The following is a 25,038-nucleotide window of genomic DNA, read 5'->3' on the forward strand; positions in this document are numbered from 1 at the left end:
AAGCCAAGTTGCTTTAAATACTATGAAGCAGATACTTATGACACAGAATGTGTCATAAGTATCTTCTTTATATTATTTTAATCATCAATGGAATCACTAATGGCAGGGGAGGCACTGCCTCCCCTGCCTCCCCTGACTGCACGTCCCTGCTGTGCGTTACCTCAGTGAAGCTCTGAAGGCTTCTGCCGCCTGAGACGGTTTCTCCTGGCTCTGTGAGGAGAACGGCGGCGCGGCTCTGGGGGTGGACGCCCAGTAAGAACCTGCGTTCACCCCCTCTGGAGCTAATGGTGTGCAGTAGCCGAGGAAGCAGAGCCTATCTTAGACAAGAAGGTCTGCTCCTCTCTCCCCAGTCCCTCGATGCAGGGAGCCTGTTGCCACCAGTGCTCCCTGTAAAAATGTAGAAAAAATCCAAACAAAAATGCTTTCTAGGCAGAGAACTCAGGGAGCTCCCTGCAGTGCACCCATCTCGCTCTGGGCACAGTGTAAAACTGAGGTCTGGAGGAGGGACATAGAGGGAGGAGCCAGTGCACACCTAGAATCCTAAGCTTTCTTAAAGTGCCCTATCTCCTGCGGAGCCCGTCTATTCCCCATGGTCCTTACGGAGTCCCATATATATACACATAGAATTGCATCATTTTGTTGTAAAACTAGAAAAACTATTTCACACTAATAATTACGTTTTGTGACAGACTTTGATGCCAACTAGGCAGCTAGTAATCATGCTATCATGCTAATGAGCATATTTTTAATTGGACCTGACCCAATGTCAGTCGACTCTGGACCAAACTGTGCCACACAGTAACTAAACTTACATTACCCCCCTTTTCCCCAGTGTAACCATCGCACGTGCACCCTGTCACTCCCTAATGCAGGATTGCCTGTCAGTGTCAGCCTGGTCATGCTGGGACGCAGAGCCACAGTCATTGGCTAAGGCTTTTCCTGCGCTCTCTTTACCTCACAATCATCCGTTTACTACTGTACATCCTTTCCACCCAGCTGTCCCCTGACCGACCGCCAGAGGCGCTATCAGACTCAGCCTGTCACTCACACTGCACGGACTCTGCTATTGGTCTCTCCTGTGCTGAGTGGTGATTGGTTAGAAGTGCGGACGGTGGGCGTGGCTTGGGAATTCTGTCTGAAATTGCTTCATAGTAGTTCACGGACAGTTTCCGGCGCCCATATTACTTTCTGGTGTCTGCTGAGCGGCGGGGGCTGCGGGACTGCGGGACTGTGACCCGGCCGGGGTGAGTAGTGTGGTGGTTACCTCTGGTGTTGCCTGGAGCTCAGCATAACATGGTGCGGACTCTGTGCATGCTTCCACTCACTGCTACAGTAGCTTTGCCACTTGTTACTAGGCTGAGACTGGCAGCTGGAGAACGACAAGTCCCAGCATGCAGCCACGGGTTCTCTTCCTCACAACTTCCGAAGTCTTCTGTATAGGATGTGTGGTAACAGCTGGTTATTGTGTCTCCTCTCTTCTGTACCTGGCTCATAATGTGCTGTATTCTGTATTTCTATTCTATTTCTCGCAGCAGGACAGGATTTAGGGGCTGACTGTGGGTAATGGGGCTAAGTGGTCCTCCTCATCTGTCACTGATACCCCCTAGCACAGAACTTTCTCAGTTATTAATGTCATTCCCTGTATTATGCTAGGGTGGTAACATACAGCCTGTGGAGCTGCATAGGATGTGTATTGGATGATGTCATTGCATAGTGGTAGGGGATGATGATGTCATTGCATAGTGGTAGGGGAATACCCTGGCAACACTTCATTTCCGGTATTTCTGCAGTTTGAGGCAAGAAGGTGGCTGGCTGTATGCCTGATTTATAACTTTACTTTCAAGACATATTGTTATCAGCTGTTAATTGTATGATTTCACATCTGCCCTATTTGTGCTTTTTACTTTAGAAATATCTATAGAAGGCATGTAGAAGTGTTAGTATATTTGTTTACAGTGAGGGACATTGCCTGGGCTGTGCTCAGAGAAAGTCTGAAACAGATATATGGTATAGTATGGAAATTAATGTTGTATTATGAAAATTGTTGTCCTCCGTATGACCTGTCATCCTAGTCTGAGACATGTAGCGAGCACCTGCCTCGCGTTTTCTAAACCCTTGGTGAAACTAAAATAAAATGTTAAAAAATAATTATATATATATATATATATATATAACATTTTTTTTTTTTTTTTTTTAAATGGCTAGCATGTACACTCTGTTGAGCACATTGTATGTTCTCTCCATGAAATGTAATATACTGAGGAGCAACAACTGAATAACTCAGTTGAGCGCCCCCCAAAAACATTAATTCTCCCCCATAGAGAGCGTTTTCAAATGGGGTTTTTATGCACACTCAAAGTTACGGGCACCCATCAGAGGAATTCAGTTGTTTCTCTGGTTGGGCGCCCATTGCTTTATATGTGCTTAAGTAGACCGGTTTTAGCCGTGAATAGCGGCTAATCCCGTCTAAAATCCTGGTTAGGGCGCCCAAACTCCCGTTTTGAGCTCCTAAACTTTGGACTTGGCACTCATTTCTTCTCACACCTCAGGAGGCTGCAAGAAGAAATGTCACTGACGCAGCTAATAGGCATCTAATGGAGCAACAATTGACTTCCTGCATTTTGGGTCCCCTAGTGGTAGCCGTGGGGGAAAACAATTGAATCGGCCCGATGGTCTGTCTCCACATAGTATGTGTGATAGATAGTGCCATGTACCCAGAGCATAGTTTCCCTGGTCATTAAAATTGGTGGATGGATAACATGTGCATTCGTCTCAATGGATCCTCAGAAACCATGCTGTGTTCTAAGGGTATGTGTGGTGTGTACCACTGCATAAGGATCCATGTATCCCCTTCCACTTACAATCCAGATGCTTTCTTCATGACTGTGACCTAGAGGCCTAGTTATGAAACCCAGTGGTGTAATGCTTAGCATTACTGCCTCACAGTACTGAGGTCATGGGTTTGATTCCCACCACGGCCCTAACTGTGTGGAGTTTGCATGTTCTCCCTTTACTTTCAGGGTTTCCTCCCACTATCCCAAAATATAGTAGTAGGTTAATTGGCTCCCGACAAAAATGAATCCTAGTATGTAAAATTAGGTAGACAATTACAGTTTCTGCTTAACGCTATATGTACAAATTACCTACGAAAAGGCTAATTAGCGCTTCAGACAGCAGTCCCTATAATGGTTGGTGGGGGCTACAGACTGACCCATGTGTACCAAACTCCAAAATTCTTGGCGTTTTCAGAATTTGGCCTCCGTGGTTAACGCCATCTTCCTATGGTGTAAACGGTTTTATGCCTGTGGAGGCATTTTCGCAGTAAAGGGATCTTACAGTTCTTCCCCTGGAGCCTCCGTCCAGCTCTGGTAACTGACATAGTGCGCACACACAGTGACAGACTCATAGGAGTAGTCTTTTAAAATGGAAGACTCCTCCGATGTGCCCGGGATATAACTCGCAGGGGCAGTGGGTCTCGCAATCACTGTACTACATACAGTAGCTGGGGAAAAAATGTGATGATATGGAATGAAGAAAAATCCCTGCACTATGGCAATTTTTATTAAATAGGCGTCATAATTTATATGGGTATGGGACTCGGGGTCGACAGTGTCTAGGTCGACACCTATTGATCGACAGTGACTAGGTCATCACAGGAAGAGGTCAACATGAGGGTTTTTTTTTTGTTTTTTTTGGTGTCGTTCTCTTCGTAAAGTGACGGGGAACCCTAATTAGTGCACACTGTCCCCTCGCATGGTCTTCGGGCAAGATTACCGTTCCCAATTGTAGTCCACGTGGATCGTAAAGTATGAAAAAGTTCAAAAAATGAAAGAAAAAAAAAGTGAAAAACTCATGTCGACCTTGTTCATGTCGACGTATGTCATGTGTCGACATAATGTCGACCTAGAGTCCGGATACCTATTTGTATGGCTTGAGGGATAATTTCTGAAAAATGTTGCTCGAAAACCATTTCTTCAGAATTCTTAATATGCAGCTTTACGTTGCACTCCTTCCACAGCCGGCTTATGTCTGGTAAATCCATACTGTACTTTGGATACTTTGAATTTTCTCATATGTTAGTTGAGAAAACTAAAATAAAAATCTTGTTACATTTCACATGTCTTTAACCACTGACCTTTTGGTTTTCTTTGCTGCCCTGAACTTAAAGATGTACGGCTAAATTTATTAGCCTCCGAGTCTGTGTTTTTTTTTTTTTTTTTTTTTAAAGCAGCAATCATTTACAAGGCAAAATCTTTTATGTTGGGTACACACTAGACATATAGGGGGAGTCCAATTGCGGTAAAAGTTCTTGTGCCTGTGTGTTAGCGTGGAAACAAATGCACTTTACATCAGTTTCTGTTCACACAAAACTGCTGTGCGAATTTGGCCTGAGAACAGGCCGTGAGGGGTGTGACATGAGGTGCTGTTTCCAAGACTTCATCCGCAATTTGTTTCCCCCTTATAAAACTTGTTCTAGTGACAGACTATATATTTGTAGTGTGGACAAACAATATGTCTGTGTACGATGTCCTTGCCATAGGTCAAAATGCTTGCCCAGTTGTGATGTTTGGCCTGACATTCCCAGCGCCAGTTGGTAAGTGTGTATTTACCCGGCCTTAGAAAAGCATAGAATTATAATTATAAAATATAAGCACATTATTAATTATAAAATATAAGCTGTCCTGTAAAGCTGCAAAAATAAAATTTTATACTTTTTTTTTTTTTACTGTTAGGGGGGAATTCAATGGCACCCAACAGAGCAATTCAATTGTTGCTCCATTCGTGCATGCAGCGGGGAGACTCCTTTCAGCTCACAGCCTGCTGAGGTGCAAACTTTAATGCGAGAAGACTCTGTGGTTTGGACCCTCAAACGGAGTTTGAGCACCCTAACCAGGACTTTAAACGGGTTAAGCCTCTATGGGCACTATTCAATTCTGAGAGAGTTGAACAGCGACTGGAATTAGCTCCCAGTGCTATTCAATACAGCCCAATGTAAGACGGAGAATGCCTGTTCTCCCGGACTAAACAGGGTGTTTTGTCGGAAGAACCTGCATTCTCCAACTTAAATGCCCGACACGATGCTGTTTCCTCCGTGCTAAGAGCAGAAATCGGCATCGCGCTGCCACACTTGTCGGATTTCTGCTCGCACCCCTCCGAGATAAAGTGGATGGAGGTAAAGTAGCAGCCAATCATCTCCTAACTGTCATTTTTCAAGCACAGCCTGTGATATGACAGAGATGGAGATGATTGGCTGGTACTTTATCTCTGCCCACGTTATCTAGTCTTAGCCAAGACTTAGTACATAGACCCCTAGTTATTCAAGGGGTGTATACAGTTGTTTTTCGCTGCTGCAGCTCCTGTCTAATGAGATGGGAATTGTTTGATTGTTTGTGTCACTGGGTGCGTGTGCTTATTTCTGATGATGCGCATGTATGCATCGGGATTAGACATGTAAAGCGACTAGATCCGTGTAAGCTACTGGGCGTGCTGCTGTTTGGGTGGCCAAAACCAGACTTTAGACTGATCTGTGCACGCACTTCAGGATACTGTGAACAGATATACATAACAAGTAATGGGCACCAGTGGCACAAACAATTGAACAGCTCCCATCACTTTATACAGCGGCTGCAGCTGCAAAAAAAAATCAATGAATTCTGTTCCCAAAGTATCATAGTGATTAATCATGTGTGACTTGTTGCTTTGGTAGAGTGAGCACAGATGATTTGTGTTCCCCTTTCCCCTGGCCATGAGGGCATGCAGTTATGTCGACATTAAGGTTGGCGTTCTGTATAGACTTATTGCACAATCACATTGTTGACATTTCATCAATGTCGACATGGTGAATGTCTACCTAATATACCGACTCCAGCTACAGCTAGGAGATGAGGTTACAGTGCCTGCTGAAACCAAATGCCACCAGCTTACAGTGGCAGCCATATCCACTTCCCTGAGAGATTCTGCAGTGGGAAGACTGAGTGAAAGGAGGACATCTGTGTGTCCTGGTTACAAAGGTACGAAACCTGCTATTTAAAACACATTGTTTAAATCCCCCTTACGGTTGTGCCCACATAGTCTCTTTTGTTGTTTAATTATGGATGCGTCTTGGTTCTGCTTTTATATATTTCTGTTTTAATTTGTTTACTATTATGTGGAAGTCGTTCATTGCATTTTGTTTTATAGAAAAAATATTCTTCATGTCTTTTGTAATTCGTGCTAGAGAATATGATGCGGGATTTTTATGGACATTTTATGAAGGTGCTAACATGACCCTAATACTAATATCCAAAGCCTGCTACCCTAAGGGTGGGTACACACTAGCACGTGTAGTGTGAAAACCCTATTGTGCACTCCCACTGGTCACATACCACATCTTCTGGTCAGCCGTGATGCACAGCCCACCGGGAAGATATTGCATGCGACGCTCTGCAGTGTATTGAAGGGCAGAACAAGATTTGGTTCGTTGTGTATTACATTGGGCTTGTGTGTAATGGCAATCCGCGGGGTGAAGAGAAATCGCCCCAACTGTCGGCCCGATTGCTGATTGTCCTAATATGTACTCACCCTATGACTGGGTACGCATTTAAATGGCCGGCAATCTTGCAGATGGTTAGGACGGATTCCCTTCATCCCTTCCCATCCAAGATTGCCAGTACAATCTCTCGTCCCGTCCTTCATTAACATGCACAGCTATACGATATCTTTTGATTGACCATGTAGCACTGTCAACCAAATGATCACACATGTGAACTGCAGGAGTGTTCATTCTTGTACAGGTTGAGTATCCCATATCCAAATATTCCGAAATACGGAATTTTTTGAGTGAGATCAGGGCCGTAACTACGTGTGTGCCAAGTGGGCCTGGCACACAGCGCAGTTGCCCTGAGGGCGCACGGCCAGCGGCATGTAATGAGTCAAATTGACTCATTACATGCCGCCTCTGAAGTCTGCGCCGTGTGCCGCCACCGCACTAGGGAGGAGAGCTCCATCCCAGCATCCACAGCAGCGCAGGGCAGCCAATATGGAAGGAGAGGGGACTGCTGCAGCGGCGCTTACTACCAATGAAATAGCGCTGCTGCTGCCCCAGTCCCCCTCCCTCCTCCTTCTCACCTGCCTGCACCGAGGGAGCTGCACGAGGAGCCTGACTGCCAGCGGGGAGATGGTAAGTTTTTCTCTCTCTCTCTCTCTCTCTCTCTCTCTCTCTCTCTCTCTCTCTCTCTCTCTCTCTCTCTCTCTCTCTCTCTCTCTCTCTCTCTCTCTCTCTCTCTCTCTCTCTCTCCGTCTGCCGCAATGTGTAAAAAGGGGGACTGGCTGCCGCAATGTGTAAAAAGGGGACGCTGGCTGCCGTAATGTGTAAAAAGGGGACGCTGGCTGCCGCAATGTGTAAAAAGGGGACGCTGGCTGCCGTAATGTGTAAAAAGGGGACGCTGGCTGCCGTAATGTGTAAAAAGGGGACGCTGGCTGCCGTAATGTGTAAAAAGGGGACGCTGGCTGCCGTAATGTGTAAAAGGGGACGCTGTCTGCCGTAATGTGTAAAAGGGGACGCTGTCTGCCGTAATGTGTAAAAGGGGACGCTGTCTGCCGTAATGTGTAAAAAGGGGGACGCTGTCTGCTGTAATGTATAAAAGGGGCTCTACCTGGTGTAGTGGCGCTACTGTGCAGCGTAATTTGAATAATGGAGACTACTGTGCACCGTAGTATGAATTGCTATTATTTTGTGGCCACGCCCCTTCCCCATGAAGCCACGCCCCTATATATTTTTTGCACGCCTGCGGCGTGCACTGCCCCTATCTTACATGGAGGGGCGCCAATGTCGTTTCTTGCACACAGCGCTAAAATGCCTATTTATGGCACTGAGTGAGATAGTGAAACCTTTGTTTTCTGATGGCTCAGTGTACACAAACTTTGTTTAATACGCAAAGTTATTAAAAGTATTATACGACCTTCAGGCTGTGTGTATATGGTGTATTTGAAACATAAATTTAATTGTGTGAATGTACACACACTTTGTTTGATGCACAAAGTTATTAAAATATTGTCTAAAATGACCTTCAGGCTGTGTGTATAAGTTGTATATGAAACATAAATGCATTCTGTGCTTAGACTTGGGTCCTATCACCATGATATCTCATTATGGTATGCCATTATTCCAAAATACGGAAAAATCCGGTATCCAAAGTACTTCTGGTCCCAAGCGTTTTGGGTAAGGGATACTCGTATGACAAATTGTGCTAATATCGTTTAGGTGTGTACCCGACCTAACACTAATACCCCATCCCTTACCCTTAATCCAAACCTTGACCCTATTACACTAGCACTAATACCCTAACTAAACATCCTAATCCATCTCTGACCCTAACCAGTATCAGACTGGGGCATGAGTGGCCCACGGGGTGTTTTCCTGTACCACTGTGGGCTATTCCAACCCTAACCCTAATAACCGCAGACTAGATGGACCAAATGGTTTTTGTTTGCTGTCAAATTCTATGTTTATATGTAATAAAGAATAGGGTTGACGTTTAATTTGGGCTATTTATCACTGGAGTAAATTAGAGTTTTAAGTAATCCCTATTTCTCTGACGTCCTAGTGGATGCTGGGGACTCCGTCAGGACCATGGGGATTAGCGGCTCCGCAGGAGACAGGGCACAAAAATAAAGCTTTAGGATCAGGTGGTGTGCACTGGCTCCTCCCCCTATGACCCTCCTCCAAGCCTCAGTTAGGTTTTTGTGCCCGTCCGAGCAGGGTGCAATCTAGGTGGCTCTCCTAAAGAGCTGCTTAGAAAAAGTTTTTAGGTTTTTTATTTTACAGTGAGTCCTGCTGGCAACAGGCTCACTGCAACGAGGGACTTAGGGGAGAAGAAGTGAACTCACCTGCGTGCAGGATGGATTGGCTTCTTAGGCTACTGGACACCATTAGCTCCAGAGGGATCGAACACAGGCCCAGCCATGGAGTCCGGTCCCGGAGCCGTGCCGCCGACCCCCTTGCAGATGCCGAAAAGTGAAGAGGTCCAGAAACCGGCGGCAGAAGACTTTTCAGTCTTCATGAGGTAGCGCACAGCACTGCAGCTGTGCGCCATTGTTGTCACACACTTCACACCAGCGGTCACTGAGGGTGCAGGGCGCTGTGGGGGGCGCCCTGGGCAGCAATGAAATACCTATACTGGCTAAAAGATACATCACATATAGCCCCTGGGGCTATATGGATGTATTTAACCCCTGCCAGGTCTCAGAAAAACGGGAGAAGAAGCCCGCCGAAAAGGGGGCGAGGCCTATTCTCCTCAGCACACAGCGCCATTTTCCCTCACAGAAATGCTGGTGGGAAGGCTCCCAGGCTCTCCCCTGCACTGCACTACAGAAACAGGGTTAAAACAGAGAGGGGGGGCACTTATTTGGCGATATGATTATATATATTAAGATGCTATAAGGGAAAAACACTTATATAAAGGTTGTCCCTGTATAATTATAGCATTTTGGTGTGTGCTGGCAAACTCTCCCTCTGTCTCTCCAAAGGGCTAGTGGGGTCCTGTCCTCTATCAGAGCATTCCCTGTGTGTGTGCTGTGTGTCGGTACGTGTGTGTCGACATGTATGAGGACGATGTTGGTGAGGAGGCGGAGCAATTGCCTGTAATAGTGATGTCACTCTCTAGGGAGTCGACACCGGAATGGATGGCTTATTTAAGGAATTACGTGATAATGTCAACACGCTGCAAGGTCGGTTGACGACATGAGACGGCCGGCAAACCAATTAGTACCTGTCCAGGCGTCTCAAACACCGTCGGGCGTTAAAACGTCTTTTCTCTGACGTCCTAGTGGATGCTGGGGACTCCGTCAGGACCATGGGGAACAGCGGCTCCGCAGGAGACAGGGCACAAAAGCAAAAGCTTTAGGATCAGGTGGTGTGCACTGGCTCCTCCCCCCATGACCCCCCTCCAAGCCTCAGCCAGTTAGATTTTTGTGCCCGGCCGAGAAGGGTGCAATCTAGGTGGCTCTCCTAAAGAGCTGCTTAGAGTAAAAGTTTTGTTAGGTTTTTTATTTTCAGTGAGTCCTGCTGGCAACAGGCTCACTGCATCGAGGGACTTAGGGGAGAGAAGTGAACTCACCTGCGTGCAGGATGGATTGGCTTCTTAGGCTACTGGACACCATTAGCTCCAGAGGGAGTCGGAACACAGGTCTCACCCTGGGGTTCGTCCCGGAGCCGCGCCGCCGACCCCCTTGCAGATGCCGAAAAGTGAAGAGGTCCAGAAACCGGCGGCAGAAGACTTTTCAGTCTTCATAAGGTAGCGCACAGCACTGCAGCTGTGCGCCATTGTTGTCAGGGGGGGGGGGCGCCCTGGGCAGCAATGATAGTACCTTATTCTGGCTAAAAATACATCACATATAGCCCCTGGGGGCTATATGGATGTATTTAACCCCTGCCAGGTCTCAGAAAAACGGGAGAAGAAGCCCGCCGAAAAGGGGGCGGGGCCTATTCTCCTCAGCACACAGCGCCATTTTCCCTCACAGAAATGCTGGTGGGAAGGCTCCCAGGCTCTCCCCTGCACTGCACTACAGAAACAGGGTTAAAACAGAGAGGGGGGGCACTTATTTGGCGATATGACTATATATATTAAAATGCTATAAGGGAAAAACACTTATATAAAGGTTGTCCCTGTATAATTATAGCGTTTTTGGTGTGTGCTGGCAAACTCTCCCTCTGTCTCCCCAAAGGGCTAGTGGGGTCCTGTCCTCTATCAGAGCATTCCCTGTGTGTGTGCTGTGTGTCGGTACGTGTGTGTCGACATGTATGAGGACGATGTTGGTGAGGAGGCGGAGCAATTGCCTGTAATGGTGATGTCACTCTCTAGAGAGTCGACACCGGAATGGATGGCTTATTTAAGGAATTACGTGATAATGTCAACACGCTGCAAGGTCGGTTGACGACATGAGACGGCCGGCAAACCAATTAGTACCTGTCCAGGCGTCTCAAACACCGTCAGGGGCGTTAAAACGTCCTTTTACCTCAGTCGGTCGACACAGACACGGACACTGACTCCAGTGTCGACGGTGAAGAAACAAACGTATTTTCCTTTAGGGCCACACGTTACTTGTTAAGGGCAATGAAGGAGGTGTTACATATTTCTGATAATACCCTTTTTTGTGGTACTTGTAGTATGTGGAGTGTGAAAAAACTACCTGTAGTTTTTCCTGAATCAGATAAATTAAATGAAGTGTGTGATGATGCGTGGGTTTCCCCCGATAGAAAATTATTGGCGGTATACCCTTTCCCGCCAGAAGTTAGGGCGCGTTGGGAAACACCTCTTAGGGTGGATAAGGCGCTCACACGCTTATCAAAACAAGTGGCGGTACCGTCTCCAGATAGGGCCGCCCTCAAGGAGCCAGCTGATAGGAGGCTGGAAAATATCCTAAAAAGTATATACACACATACTGGTGTTATACTGCGACCAGCGATCGCCTCAGCCTGGATGTGCAGCGCTGGGGTGGCTTGGTCGGATTCCCTGACTGAAAATATTGATACCCTTGACAGGGACAGTATTTTATTGACTATAGAGCATTTAAAGGATGCATTTGTATATATGCGAGATGCACAGAGGGATATTTGCACTCTGGCATCAAGAGTAAGTGCGATGTCCATATCTGCCAGAAGTTGTTTATGGACACGACAGTGGTCAGGTGATGCAGATTCCAAACGGCACATGGAAGTATTGCCGTATAAAGGAGAAAAAGACAACGTCTTTTCAGCCTCAGTCCTTTCGTCCCCATAAGGGCAAGCGGGCAAAAGGCCAGTCATATCTGCCATGGGATAGAGGAAAGGGAAGAAGACTGCAGCAGGCAGCCCATTCCCAGAAACAGAAGCCCTCCACCGCTTCTGCCAAGTCCTCAGCATGACGCTGGGGCCGTACAAGCGGACTCAGGTGCGGTGGGGGGGGGGGTCGTCTCAAGAGTTTCAGCACGCAGTGGGCTCACTCGCAAGTGGACCCCTGGATCCTACAAGTAGTATCCCAGGGGTACAGATTGGAAATTCGAGACGTCTCCCCCTCGCAGGTTCCTGAAGTCTGCTTTACCAACGTCTCCCTCCGACAGGGAGGCAGTAGTGGAAACAATTCACAAGCTGTATTCCCAGCAGGTGATAATCAAAGTACCCCTCCTACAACAAGGAAAGGGGTATTATTCCACACTATATTGTGGTACTGAAGCCAGACGGCTCGGTGAGACCTATTCTAAATCTGAAATAGTTGAACTCTTACATACAAAGGTTCAAATCAAGATGGAGTCACTCAGAGCAGTGATAGCGAACCAGGAAGAAGGGGACTATATGGTGTCCCGGGACATCAGGGATGCTTACCTCCATGTCCCAATTTGCCCTTCTCACCAAGGGTACCTCAGGTTCGTGGTACAGAACTGTCACTATCAGTTTCAGACGCTGCCGGTTGGATTGTCCACGGCACCCCGGGTCCTTACCAAGGTAATGGCCGAAATGATGATTCTTCTTCAAAGAAAATGGACGATCTCCTGATAGGGGCAAGGTCCAGAGAACAGTTGGAGGTCGGAGTAGCACTATCTCAAGTAGTTCTACGACAGCACGGGTGGATTCTAAATATTCCAAAACCGCAGCTGTTTCCGACGACACGTCTGCTGTTCCTAGGGATGATTCTGGACACAGTCCAGAAAAAGGTGTTTCTCCCGGAGAAGAAAGCCAGGGAGTTATCCGAGCTAGTCAGGAACCTCCTAAAACCAGGAAAAGTGTCAGTGCATCATTGCACAAGGGTCCTGGGAAAAATGGTGGCTTCTTACGAAGCGATTCCATTCGGTAGATTTCACGCAAGAACTTTTCAGTGGGATCTGCTGGAAAAATGGTCCGGATCGCATCTTCAGATGCATCAGCGGATAACCCTGTCTCCAAGGACAAGGGTGTTTCTTCTGCGGTGGCTGCAGAGTGCTCATCTACTAAAGGGCCGCAGACTCGGCATTCAGGACTGGGTCCTGGTGACCACGGATGCCAGCCTGAGAGGCTGGGGAGCAGTCACACAGGGGAAAAATTTCCAGGGAGTGTGATCAAGTCTGGAGACTTCTCTCCACATAAATATACTGGAGCTAAGGGCAATTTACAATGTTCTAAGCTTAGCAAGACCTCTGCTTCAAGGTCAGCCGGTATTGATCCAGTGGGACAACATCACGGCAGTCGCCCACGTAAACAGACAGGGCGGCACAAGAAGCAGGAGGGCAATGGCAGAAACTGCAAGGATTCTTCGCTGGGCGAAAAATCATGTGATAGCACTGTCAGCAGTGTTCATTCCGGGAGTGGACAACTGGGAAGCAGACTTCCTCAGCAGGCACGACCTCCACCCGGGAGAGTGGGGACTTCATCGGTAAGTATTCCACATGATTGTGAACCGTTGGGAAAGACCAAAGGTGGACATGATGGCGTCCCGCCTGAACAAAAAACTGGACAGGTATTGCGCCAGGTCAAGAGACCCTCAAGCAATATCTGTGGACGTTCTGGTAACACCGTGGGTGTTCCAGTCGGTGTATGTGTTCCCTCCTCTGCTTCTCATAACCAAGGTACTGAGAATTATAAGACGTAGAGGAGTAAGAACTATACTCGTGGCTCCGGATTGGCCAAGAAGGACGTGGCACCCGGAACTTCAAGAAATGCTCACAGAGGACTCATGGCCTCTGCCGCTAAGAAGGGACTTGCTTCAGCAAGTACCAGGTCTGTTCCAAGACTTACCGCGGCTGCGTTTGACGGCATGGCGGTGGAACGCCAGATCCTAAGGGAAAAAGGCATTCCGGAAGAGGTCATTCCTACCCTGGTCAAAGCCAGGAAGGAGGTGACCGCAAAACATTATCACCACATGTGGCGAAAATATGTTGCGTGGTGTGAGGCCAGGAAGGCCCCACGAAGAAATTTCAACTCGGTCGATTCCTGCAAACAGGAGTGTCTATGGGCCTCAAATTGGGGTCCATTAAGGTTCAAATTTCGGCCCTGTAAAATTTTCTTCCAGAAAGAATTGGTTCAGTTCCTGAAGTCCAGAAGTTTGTCAAGGGAGTATTGTATATACAACCCCCTTTTTGTGCCTCCAGTGGCACTGTGGGATCTCAACGTAGTTCTGGGATTCCTCAAATCACATTTTAAACCGCTCAAATCTGTGGATTTGAAATATCTCACATGGAAAGTGACCATGCTGTTGGCCCTGGCCTCGGCCAGGCGAGTGTCAGAATTGGCGGCTTTGTCTCACAAAAGCCATATCTGATTGTCCATTCGGACAGGGCAGAACTGCGGACTCGTCCCCAGTTTCTTCCTAAGGTGGTGTCAGCGTTTCACCTGAACCAGCTTATTGTGGTACCTGCGGCTACTAGGGACTTGGAGGACTCCAAGTTGCTAGATGTTGTCAGGGCCCTGAAAATATAGGTTTCCAGGACGGCTGGAGTCAGGAAAACTGACTCGCTGTTATCCTATATGCACCCAACAAACTGGGTGCTCTTGCTTTTAAGCAGACGATTGCTCGTTGGATTTGTAGCACATTTCAACTTGCACATTCTGTGGCAGGCCTGCCACAGCCTAAATCTGTCAAGGCCCATTCCACAAGGAAGGTGGGCTCATCCTGGGCGGCTGCCCGAGGGGTCTCGGCATTACAACTCTGCCGAGCAGCTAAGTGGTCGGGGGAGAACACGTTTGTAAAATTCTACAAATTTGATACCCTGGCTAAAGAGGACCTGGAGTTCTCTCATTCGGTGCTGCAGAGTCATCCGCACTCTTCCGCCCGTTTGGGAGCTTTGGTATAATCCCCATGGTCCTGACGGAGTCCCCAGCATCCACTAGGACGTCAGAGAAAATAAGATTTTACTTACCGATAAATCTATTTCTCGTAGTCCGTAGTGGATGCTGGGCGCCCATCCCAAGTGCGGATTGTCTGCAATACTTGTACATAGTTATTGTTACAAAAATCGGGTTATTATTGTTGTGAGCCATCTTTTCAGAGGCTCCGCTGTTATCATGCTGTTAACTGGGTTCAGATCACAGGTTGTACAGTGTGATTGGTGTGGCTGGTAGGAGTCTTACCCGGGATTCAAAATCCTTCCTTATTGTGTACGCTCGTCCGGGCACAGTATCCTGGCTGAGGCTTGGAGGGGGGTCATGGGGGGAGGAGCCAGTGCACACCACCTGATCCTAAAGCTTTTGCTTTTGTGCCCTGTCTCCTGCGGAGCCGCTGTTCCCCATGGTCCTGACGGAGTCCCCAGCATCCACTACGGACTACGAGAAATAGATTTATCGGTAAGTAAAATCTTATTTTTACCTCAGTCGGTCGACACAGACACAGACACGGACACTGACTCCAGTGTCGACGGTGAAGAAACAAACGTATTTTTCTTTTAGGGCCACACGTTACTTGTTAAGGGCAATGAAGGAGGTGTTACATATTTCTGATACTACAAGTACCACAAAAAAGGGTATTTTGTGGAGTGTGAAAAAACTACCTGTAGTTTTTCCTGAATCAGATAAATTAAATGAAGTGTGTGATGATGCGTGGGTTTCCCCCGATAGAAAATTATTGGCGGTATACCCTTTCCCGCCAGAAGTTAGGGCGCGTTGGGAAACACCCCTTAGGGTGGATAAGGCGCTCACACGCTTATCAAAACAAGTGGCGGTACCGTCTCCAGATAGGGCCGCCCTCAAGGAGCCAGCTGATAGGAGGCTGGAAAATATCCTAAAAAGTATATACACACATACTGGTGTTATACTGCGACCAGCGATCGCCTCAGCCTGGATGTGCAGCGCTGGGGTGGCTTGGTCGGATTCCCTGACTGAAAATATTGATACCCTTGACAGGGACAGTATTTTATTGACTATAGAGCATTTAAAGGATGCATTTGTATATATGCGAGATGCACAGAGGGATATTTGCACTCTGGCATCAAGAGTAAGTGCGATGTCCATATCTGCCAGAAGTTGTTTATGGACACGACAGTGGTCAGGTGATGCAGATTCCAAACGGCACATGGAAGTATTGCCGTTTAAAGGAGAAAAAGACAACGTCTTTTCAGCCTCAGTCCTTTCGTCCCCATAAGGGCAAGCGGTCAAAAGGCCAGTCATATCTGCCATGGGATAGAGGAAAGGGAAGAAGACTGCAGCAGGCAGCCCATTCCCAGGAACAGAAGCCCTCCACCGCTTCTGCCAAGTCCTCAGCATGACGCTGGGGCCGTACAAGCGGACTCAGGTGCGGTGGGGGGTCGTCTCAAGAGTTTCAGCACGCAGTGGGCTCACTCGCAAGTGGACCCCTGGATCCTACATGTAGTATCCCAGGGGTACAGATTGGAAGTTCGAGACGTCTCCCCCTCGCAGGTTCCTGAAGTCTGCTTTACCAACGTCTCCCTCCGACAGGGAGGCAGTAGTGGAAACAATTCACAAGCTGTATTTCCAGCAGGTGATAATCAAAGTACCCCTCCTACAACAAGGAAAGGGGTATTATTCCACACTATATTGTGGTACTGAAGCCAGACGGCTCGGTGAGACCTATTCTAAATCTGAAATATTTGAACACTTACATAAAAAGGTTCAAATCAAGATGGAGTCACTCAGAGCAGTGATAGCGAACCAGGAAAAAGGGGACTATATGGTGTCCCGGGACACTCCATGTCCCAATTTGCCCTTCTCACCAAGGGTACCTCAGGTTCGTGGTACAGAACTGTCACTATCAGTTTCAGACGCTGCCGGTTGGATTGTCCACGGCACCCCGGGTCCTTACCAAGGTAATGGCCGAAATGATGATTCTTCTTCAAAGAAAATGGACGATCTCCTGATAAGGGCAAGGTCCAGAGAACAGTTGGAGGTCGGAGTAGCACTATCTCAAGTAGTTCTACGACAGCACGGGTAGATTCTAAATATTCCAAAACCGCAGCTGTTTCCGACGACACGTCTGCTGTTCCTAGGGATGATTCTGGACACAGTCCAGAAAAAGGTGTTTCTCCCGGAGAAGAAAGCCAGGGAGTTATCCGAGCTAGTCAGGAACCTCCTAAAACCAGGAAAAGTGTCAGTGCATCATTGCACAAGGGTCCTGGGAAAAATGGTGGCTTCTTACGAAGCGATTCCATTCGGCAGATTTCACGCAAGAACTTTTCAGTGGGATCTGCTGGACAAATGGTCCGGATCGCATCTGCAGATGCATCAGCGGATAACCTTATCGCCACGGACAAGGGTGTCTCTTCTGTGGTGGTTGCAGAGTGCTCATCTGTTAGAGGGCCGCAGATTCGGCATACAGGACTGGGTCCTGGTGACCACGGATGCCAGTCTGAGAGGCTGGGGAGCGGTCACACAGGGAAGAAACTTCCAGGGAGTATGGTCAAGCCTGGAGATGTCTCTTCACATAAATATACTGGAGCTAAGAGCGATTTACAATGCTCTAAGCCTGGCAAAACCCCTGCTTCAGGGTCAGCCGGTGTTGATCCAGTCTGACAACATCACGGCAGTCGCCCACGTAAACAGACAGGGCGGCACAAGAAGCAGGAGAGCAATGGCAGAAGCTGCAAGGATTCTTCGCTGGGCGGAAGATCATGTGATAGCACTGTCAGCAGTGTTCATTCCGGGAGTGGACAACTGGGAAGCAGACTTCCTCAGCAGACACGATCTACACCCGGGAGAGTGGGGACTTCATCCAGAAGTCTTCCACATGATTGTGAACCGTTGGGAAAAACCAAAGGTGGATATGATGGCGTCTCGCCTCAACAAAAAACTGGACAGGTATTGCGCCAGGTCAAGAGACCCTCAGGCAATAGCTGTGGACGCTCTGGTAACACCGTGGGTGTTCCAGTCAGTGTATGTGTTTCCTCCTCTGCCTCTCATACCAAAAGTACTGAGAATTATACGGCAAAGGGGAGTAAGAACGATACTCGTGGCTCCGGATTGGCCAAGAAGAACTTGGTACCCGGAACTTCAGGAGATGCTCACGGAAGATCCGTGGCCTCTACCTCTAAGACGGGACCTGCTTCAGCAGGGACCGTGTCTATTCCAAGACTTACCGCGGCTGCGTTTGACGGCATGGCGGTTGAACGCCGAATTCTAAGAGAAAAAGGCATTCCGGAAGAGGTCATTCCTACACTGGTCAAAGCCAGGAAGGAGGTGACTGCACAACATTATCACCGCATTTGGAGAAAATTTGTTGCGTGGTGTGAGGCCAGGAAGGCCCCCACGGAGGAATTTCAATTGGGTCGATTCCTACATTTCCTGCAAACAGGATTGTCTATGGGCCTCAAATTGGGGTCCATTAAGGTTCAAATTTCGGCCCTGTCGATTTTCTTCCAGAAAGAATTGGCTTCAGTTCCTGAAGTCCAGACTTTTGTAAAAGGAGTACTACATATACAGCCCCCGGTTGTGCCCCCAGTGGCTCCGTGGGACCTTAATGTAGTTTTGGATTTTCTCAAATCCCATTGGTTTGAGCCACTCAAATCGGTGGATTTGAAATATCTTACATGGAAAGTAGCCATGCTACTGGCCCTGGCTTCAGCCAGGAGAGTGTCAGAATTGGCGGCTTTAGCGTATAGAAGCCCATATCTGATTTTCCATTCGGACAGGGCAGAACTGCGGACGCGTCCTCAGTTTCTGCCTAAGGTGGTATCAGCGTTTCACCTGAACCAGCCTATTGTGGTGCCTGCGGCTACTAGCGATTTGGAGGATTCCAAGTTGCTGGACGTTGTCAGGGCATTGAAAATATATATTTCAAGGACGGCTGGAGTCAGAAAATCTGACTCGCTGTTTATACTGTATGCACCCAACAAGCTGGGTGTTCCTGCTTCTAAGCAGACGATTGCTCGTTGGATTTGTAGCACAATTCAACTTGCACATTCTGTGGCAGGCCTGCCACAGCCTAAATCTGTCAAGGCCCATTCCACAAGGAAGGTGGGCTCATCCTGGGCGGCTGCCCGAGGGGTCTCGGCATTACAACTCTGCCGAGCAGCTACGTGGTCGGGGGAGAACACGTTTGTAAAATTCTACAAATTTGATACCCTGGCTAAAGAGGACCTGGAGTTCTCTCATTCGGTGCTGCAGAGTCATCCGCACTCTCCCGCCCGTTTGGGAGCTTTGGTATAATCCCCATGGTCCTGACGGAGTCCCCAGCATCCACTAGGACGTCAGAGAAAATAAGATTTTACTTACCGATAAATCTATTTCTCGTAGTCCGTAGTGGATGCTGGGCGCCCATCCCAAGTGCGGATTGTCTGCAATACTTGTACATAGTTATTGTTACAAAAAAATCGGGTTGTTATTGTTGTGAGCCGTCTGTTCAGAGGCTCCTACGTTTGTCATACTGTTAACTGGGTTCAGATCACAAGTTGTACGGTGTGGCTGGTATGAGTCTTACCCGGGATTCAAAATCCTTCCTTATTGTGTACGCTCGTCCGGGCACAGTATCCTAACTGAGGCTTGGAGGAGGGTCATAGGGGGAGGAGCCAGTGCACACCACCTGATCCTAAAGCTTTATTTTTGTGCCCTGTCTCCTGCGGAGCCGCTAATCCCCATGGTCCTGACGGAGTCCCCAGCATCCACTACGGACTACGAGAAATAGATTTATCGGTAAGTAAAATCTTATTTTCTCTAACGTCCTAGAGGATGCTGGGACTCCGTAAGGACCATGGGGAATAGACTGGCTCCGCAGGAGATAGGGCACTTTAAGAAAGCTTTGGATTCTGGGTGTGCACTGGCTCCTCCCTCTATGCCCCTCCTCCAGACCTCAGTTTTACACTGTGCCCAGAGGGAAATGGGTGCACTGCAGGGAGCTCCCCTGAGTTCTCTGCCTAGAAAGCATTTTTGTTTGGATTTTTTCTATGTATTTTACAGGGAGCACTGCTGGCAACAGGCTCCCTGCATCGAGGGACTGAGGAGAGAGGGGCAGACCTACTTAAATGATAGGCTCTGCTTCCTCGGCTACTGGACACCATTAGCTCCAGAGGGGGTGAACACAGGTTCGTCCTGGGCGTTCACTCCCAGAGCCGCAAAGCCGATCTCCTCACAGAGCCAGAAGAAACGAAGTCGGAAGACGTCTCAGGCGGCAGAAGCATTCAGAGCTTCACTGAGGTAACGCACAGCACTGCAGCTGTGCGTCATTGCTCCACACACCTCACACACTCCGGTCACTGTAAGGGTGCAGGGCGCAGGGGGGGCGCCCTGGGCAGCAATATAAACACCTCTTATGGCAAAAGACTATATACATGTACTGGTGGGCACTGTACATGTATATAAAAGAGCCCCCGCCATTTTTTAATAACTTTGAGCGGGACAGAAGCCCGCCGCCGAGGGGGCGGGGCTTCTCTCTCAGCACTCACCAGCGCCATTTTCTCTCCACAGCACCGCTGAGAGGAAGCTCCCCGGACTCTCCCCTGCTTACACACGGTGAAAGGGGTTTTTGAAGGAGAGGGGGGGGGGGGCACATATTTGGCGTTTTATTTACTACACAGCGCTACTGGGAAAAAGCATTCTGTGTTCCTTTCCAGGGGTATAGCGCTGGGGTGTGTGCTGGCATACTCTCTCTCTGTCTCTCCAAAGGGCCTTAAAGGGGATACTGTCTTCAGAAAAGAGTTTCCCTGTGTGGGTGAAGTGGGTCGATGCGCGTGTGTCGACATGTTTGACGAGGAAGGCTCGCTTAATGTGGAGGGGGAGTGCTTGAATGTCAGGTCGCTGTCGGCAACGCCGACACCGGACTGGGTGGATATGCTGAATGTCTTAAATGCAAATGTAAATCTACTGCATAAAAGGTTAGACAAGGCTGAAGCTAGGGATCAGTCAGGTAGCCAGACCATGCCTGTCCCTGTGGCGCCAGGACCTTCGGGGTCTCAGAAGCGCACCATATCCCAGATCGATGACACGGATACTGACTCTAGTGTCGACTATGAAGATGCAAAATTACAGCCGAAGGTGACAAAAGGTATTCGCTACATGATTATTGCCATTAAAGAAGTTTTGCATATTTCTGAGGAACCCCCTGTCCCTGACACGAGGGTACACATGTATAAAGGGAAAAAGCCTGAGGTCACTTTTCCGTCCTCATTTGAGCTAAGCGAATTGTGCGAAAAGGCTTGGGAATCTCCAGATAGGAGACCACAAGTCCCAAAAGGATTCTTATGGCATATCTCTTTCCACAAACGGATAGGATACGATGGGAATCTTCGCCTAAAGTAGACAAGGCGCTGACACGCTTATCCAAAAAGGTGGCACTGCCTTCTCAGGATACAGCTTCCCTCAAGGATCCTGCTGATCGCAAGCAGGAAATTACCATGAAGCACATTTACACACATTCACGTACTATTATTAGACCGGCTATGGCGTCGGCCTGGGTTTGTAGTGCTGTCGTGGCATGGGCAGATTCCTTATCTACGGAGATTGACACCTTAGATAGGGATGCCATTTTAATGACCATAGAGCATAGCAGAGATGCTGCCTTGTATATGAGAGATGCTCAAAGAGACATTTGTTTATTAAGCTCCAGAATAAACGCCATGTCTATTTCTGCTAGGCGACTCTTGTGGACCCGACAGTGGACGGGAGACGCCGATTCAAAGCGGCATATGGAGTCCTTGCCTTACAAGGGGGAGGAGTTGTTTGGAGACGGCCTCTCGGCCCTTGTTTCTACTGCTACGGCCGTTAAATCAAATTTTTTACCTTATGTTCCCCCGCAGCATGCTAAGAAGGTACCCCATTATCAAATGCAGTCCTTTCGTTCCAATAAGAGCAAGAAGGTACGGGGATCGTCCTTTGTTGCCAGAGGTAAAGGCAAGGGAAAAAAGCTGCACACAGCTAGTTCCCAGGAGCAGAAGTCCTCCCCTACATCTGCAAAGTCCACCGCATGACGCTGGGGCTTCCTGGGGGGAGGCAGATCAAGTGGGGGCACGTCTTCGGTTTTTCAGCCACGTCTGGGTTCACTCGCAGGTGGATTCCTGGGCATTAGAGATTGTTTCTCAGGGATACAGACTAGAATTCGAAGACTTGCCTCCTCGCCGGTTTTTCAAATCTGTTCTGCCGGCTTCCCCGTCAGAGAGGGAGCTAGTGTTAACCGCAATTCAAAAATTGTATATTCAACAGGTGATAGTCACAGTTCCTCATCTCCAACAAGGAGAGGGATATTACTCAACCCTGTTTGTGGTCCCGAAACTGGACGGTTCGGTCAGACCCATCTTAAATCTAAAATCCCTGAACCTGTACTTGAAGAGGTTCAAGTTCAAAATGGAATCACTCAGGGCGGTCATCGCCAGCCTGGAGGGGGGGGATTGGATGGTGTCCCTGGACATAAAGGATGCATACCTTCATGTTCCGATATTCCCCCCTCACCAGGCGTTCCTGAGATTTGCCGTACAGGACTGTCACTACCAATTTCAGACGTTGCCGTTTGGGCTTTCCACTGCCCCGAGAATTTTCACCAAGGTAATGGCGGAAATGATGGTGCTCCTGCGCAAGCAGGGTGTCACAATTATCCCATACTTGGACGATCTCCTCATAAAGGCGAGATCTCGGGAGAAGTTGCTGGACAGCGTGTCTCTGTCCATGAAGACGTTGCAAATGCACGGCTGGATTCTCAATATACCGAAGTCCCAGCTAGTCCCTGCAACGCGTCTGACCTTTTTGGGCATGTTTCTAAACACAGACCAGAAAAAGGTTTTTCTTCCGAGGGAAAAGGTTCAGGAGCTTATAGCCCTGGTCAGGAACCTATTAAAGCCAATAAAGGTTTCAGTGCACCTTTGCACAAGGGTTCTGGGGAAGATGGTGGCTTCACACGAGGCCATCCCCTTCGGCAGGTTCCATGCGAGAACTTTTCAATGGGACCTCTTGGACAACTGGTCCGGGTCCCATTTACAAATGCATCAAAGGATCACCCTGTCTCTCAGGACCAGGGTATCTCTCCTGTGGTGGCTGCACAGTGCTCACCTACTAGAGGGTCGCAGGTTCGGCATTCAGGACTGGGTCCTGGTGACCACGGACGCAAGCCTCCGAGGCTGGGGAGCAGTCACACTGGGAAAATTTCCAAGGTCTCTGGTCAACTCTAGAGACTTGTCTCCACATCAGCGTCCTGGAGTTGAGGGCCATATACAACGCCCTACGTCAAGCGGAGGAATTGCTTCGGGAAAAACCGGTACTGATTCAGTCAGACAATGTCACGGCAGTGGCTAATATAAACCGCCAAGGCGGAACAAGGAGCAGAGTGGCCATGGCAGAAGCGACCAGGATTCTACGCTGGGCAGAAGGCCATGTAAGCGCACTATCAGCAGTGTTCATCCCGGGGGTGGACAACTGGGAGGCGGACTTCCTCAGCAGGCACGACCTGCATCCGGGAGAGTGGGGACTTCATCAAGAAGTCTTCGCACAGATCACGGGTCGGTGGGGACTGCCTCAGATAGACATGATGGCATCCCGTCTCAACAAAAAGCTAAAGCGGTATTGCGCCAAGTCAAGAGACCCTCAGGCGGTAGCGGTAGACGCTCTGGTGACACCTTGGGTGTTCAGATCGGTCTATGTGTTTCCTCCTCTTCCTCTCATACCCAAGGTGTTGAGAATAATAAGAATAAGCAGGATCAGAACAATCCTCATTGTTCCAGATTGGCCACGGAGGACTTGGTATCCGGAGCTGCACGAGTTGCTCACAGAAGATCCGTGGCCTCTTCCTCTGAGGCAGGACCTGCTGCAGCAGGAGCCCTGTCTGTTCCAAGACTTACCGCGGCTGCGTTTGACGGCGTGGCGGTTGAACGCCGGATCCTAGCGGAAAAAGGGATTCCGGAGGAGGTCATTCCTACCCTGATCAAGGCTAGGAAAGACGTGACATTGAAACATTATCACCGTATATGGCGAAAATATGTTTCTTAGTGTGAGGCCAGAGCTGCTCCTACGGAGGAGTTCCATTTTGGCCGTTTACTTCACTTCCTTCAAACAGGAGTGAATTTGGGCCTAAAATTACGGTCCATAAAGGTCCAAATTTCGGCCTTATCCATTTTCTTTCAAAGAGAATTGGCCTCTCTTCCTGAAGTACAGACTTTTGTGAAGGGGGTGCTGCATATTCATCCTCCTTTTGTACCTCCGGTGGCGCCTTGGATCTTAACGGGTATTACGTTTCCTCAAGTCACCTTGGTTTGAACCACTCAAAACAGTGGAGTTGAAATACCTCACGTAGAAAGTGGTCATGTTGTTGGCTTCGGCAAGGCGTGTTTCAGAATTGGCGGCTTTATCACATAAAAGCCCATACTTTGTTTTTCACGTGGATAGGGCAGAGTTGAGGACTCGTCCTCAATTTCTGCCAAAAGTGGTCTCATCTTTTCATATGAACCAACCTATTGTCGTGCCTGTGGCTACACGGGACTTGGAGGATTCCTAGTCCCTGGATGTGGTCAGGGCTTTGAAGATTTATGTGACCAGAACAGCTAGGATCAGGAAGACTGAAGCTCTGTTTGTTCTGTATGCGGCCAACAAGGTTGGCGCTCCTGCTTCAAAGCAGACTATTGCTCGCTGGATCTGTAACACGATTCAGCAGGCGCATTCTACGGCAGGATTGCCATTGCCTAAATCGGTTAAGGCCCATTCCACTAGGAAGGTGGGCTCTTCCTGGGCGGCTGCCCGAGGGGGTCTCGGCATTGCAGTTGTGCCGAGCAGCTACTTGGTCGGGGTCAAACACCTTTGCAAAGTTCTATAAGTTTGATACCCTGGCTGAGGAGGACCTTCTGTTTGCTCAATCGGTGCTGCAGAGTCATCCGCACTCTCCCGCCCGTTTGGGAGCTTTGGTATAATCCCCATGGTCCTTACGGAGTCCCAGCATCCTCTAGGACGTTAAAGAAAATAAGATTTTACTTACCGGTAAATCTATTTCTTGTAGTCCGTAGAGGATGCTGGGTGCCCGTCCCAAGTGCGGACTTCTTCTGCAAGACTTGTATATAGTTATTGCTTACATAAGGGTTATGTTATAGTTTTATCGGTTGAACCGTGGCTATGTTGTTGTTCATACTGTTAACTGGGTAGTTTATCACAAGTTATACGGTGTGATTGGTGTGGCTGGTATGAATCTCGCCCTTAGA

General features: G+C 48.6%; 1 protein-coding gene across 3 annotated transcripts in view; it reads left to right on the forward strand.

Moving 5' to 3' along the window:
• Nucleotides 1–1,135: 1,135 nt before the first annotated feature.
• The window catches only part of SNAP23 (synaptosome associated protein 23), a 106,193-nt gene continuing 82,290 nt past the window's right edge, over nt 1,136–25,038 (forward strand). For 2 of the 3 annotated variants that reach the window (XM_063947929.1, XM_063947928.1), the window contains exon 1: nt 1,136–1,244. The gene's annotated coding sequence lies outside the window, so the exon portion shown is untranslated. The remainder of the gene's footprint in view (nt 1,245–25,038) is intronic. The other variant, XM_063947931.1, reaches the window with a different exon arrangement.

Source organism: Pseudophryne corroboree, chromosome 12, assembly GCF_028390025.1.
Source record: "Pseudophryne corroboree isolate aPseCor3 chromosome 12, aPseCor3.hap2, whole genome shotgun sequence".
Classification (NCBI taxonomy): domain Eukaryota; kingdom Metazoa; phylum Chordata; class Amphibia; order Anura; family Myobatrachidae; genus Pseudophryne; species Pseudophryne corroboree.